The sequence below is a fragment of the Triticum urartu genome, chromosome 7, assembly GCF_003073215.2.
Source record: "Triticum urartu cultivar G1812 chromosome 7, Tu2.1, whole genome shotgun sequence".
In the NCBI taxonomy this organism is placed as follows: Eukaryota; Viridiplantae; Streptophyta; class Magnoliopsida; order Poales; family Poaceae; genus Triticum; species Triticum urartu.
The window spans coordinates 288,236,315-288,238,687 of NC_053028.1; positions in this window are offsets into that span (position 1 = coordinate 288,236,315).

A 2,373-nucleotide genomic window follows, 5' to 3' on the forward strand; every position below is an offset into this window, starting at 1 on the left:
GATGGTCAACAAGACCACTAGTTTCAAGAAGAAGGGCAATGGGAAGAAGGGGAACTTCAAGAAGAACGGCAAGCAAGTTGCTGCTCAAGTGAAGAAGCCCAAGTCTGGACCTAAGCCTGAGACTGAGTGCTTCTACTGCAAAGGGACTGGTCACTGGAAGCGGAACTACCCCAGGTATTTGGCGGATAAGAAGGATGGCAAAGTGAAAGGTATATTTTATATACATGTTATTGATGTGTACCTTACTAATGCTCGTAGTAGCACCTGGGTATTTGATACTGGTTCTATTGCTAATATTTGCATCTCGAAACAGGGGCTACGGATTAAGCGAAGATTGGCTAAGGACGAGGTGACGATGCGCGTGGGAAATGGTTCCAAAGTCGATGTGATCACGGTCGGCACGCTACCTCTAGATCTACCTTCGGGATTAGTATTAGACCTGAATAATTGTTATTTGGTGCCAGCGTTAAGCATGAACATTATATCTAGATCTTGTTCGATGCGAGACAGTTATTCATTTAAATCAGAGAATAATGGTTGTTCTATTTATATGAGTAATATCTTTTATGGTCATGCACCCTTGATGAGTGGTCTATTTTTATTGAATCTCGATAGTAGTGATGCACATATTCATAGTATTGAATCCAAAAGATATAATATAAGTTTAATAATGATAGTGCAACTTATTTGTGGCACTGCCGTTTAGGTCATATTGGTGTAAAGAGCATGAAGAAACTCCATGTTGATGGGCTTTTGGAATCACTTGATTATGAATCACTTGATGCTTGCGAACCATGCCTCATGGGCAAGATGACTAAGACTCCATTCTCCGGAACAATGGGATGAGCAACAGACTTACTGGAAATAATACATACTGATGTATGCGATCCGATGAGTATTGATGCTCGTGGTGGGTATCGTTATTTTCTGACCTTCACTGATGATTTGAGCAGATATGGGTATATCTACTTGATGAAACATAAGTCTAAAACATTTGAAAAGTTCAAAGAAATTAGAGTGAAGTGGAAAATCATCGTAACAAGAAAATTAAGTTTCTACGATCTGATCATGGAGGTGAATATTTGAGTTATGAGTTTGGTCTTCATTTGAAACAATGCGGAATAGTTTCGCAACTCACGCTACCTGGAACACCACAGCGTAATGGTGTGTCCGAACGTCGTAACCGCACTTTATTAGATATGGTGTGATCTATGATGTCTCTTACTGATTGACCGCTATCGTTTGGGGTTATCCTTTAGAGACAGTTGCATTCACGTTAAATAGGGCACCATCGAAATCCATTGAGACGACACCATATGAACTGTGGTTTGGCAAGAAACCCAAGTTGTCGTCTCTTAAAGTTTGGGGCTGTGATGCTTATGTATAAAAGCTTCAACCTGATAAGCTCGAACCCAAATCGGAGAAATGTGTCTTCATAGGATACCCAAAAGAGACTGTTGGGTACACCTTCTATCACAGATCCGAAGGCAAGATATTTGTTGCTAAGAATGGATCCTTTCTAGAGAAGGAGTTTCTCTCGAAAGAAGTGAGTGGGAGGAAAGTTGAACTTGATGAGGTAACTATACCTTCTCCCTTATTGGGAAGTAGTTCATCACAGAAATCAGTTCTAGTGATTCCTACACCAATTAGTGAGGAAGCTAATGATGATGATCATGAAACTTCTGATCAAGTTACTACTGAACCTCGTAGGTCAACCAGAGTAAGATCCGCACCAGAGTGGTACGTAATCCTGTTCTGGAGGTCATGTTACTTGACCATGATGAACCTACGAACTATGAGGAAGCGATGATGAGCCCAGATTCCCGAAATGGCTTGAAGCCATGAAATCTGAGATGGGATCCATGTATGAGAACAAAGTGTGGACTTTGGTTGACTTGCCCGATGATCGGCAAGCATAGAGAATAAATGGATCTTCAAGAAGAAGACTGACGCTGACGGTAATGTTACTATCTACAAAGCTTGACTTGTTGCAAAAGGTTTTCGACAAGTTCAAGGAGTTGACTACGATGAGACCTTCTCACCCGTAGCGATGCTTAAGTCTGTCTGAATCATGTTAGCAATTGCCGCATTTTATGATTATGAAATTTGGCAAATGGATGTCAAAACTGCATTCCTTAATGGATATCTTAAAGAAGAGTTGTATATGATGCAACCGAAGGTTTTGTCGATCCAAAAGGTGCTAACAAAGTGTGTAAGCTCAGCGATCCATTTATGGACTGGTGCAAGCATCTCGGAGTTGGAATATACGCTTTGATAGTGTGATCAAAGCATATGGTTTTATACAGACTTTTGGAGAAGCTTGTATTTACAAGAAAGTGAGTGGGAGCTCTGTAGCATTTCTGATACAATATA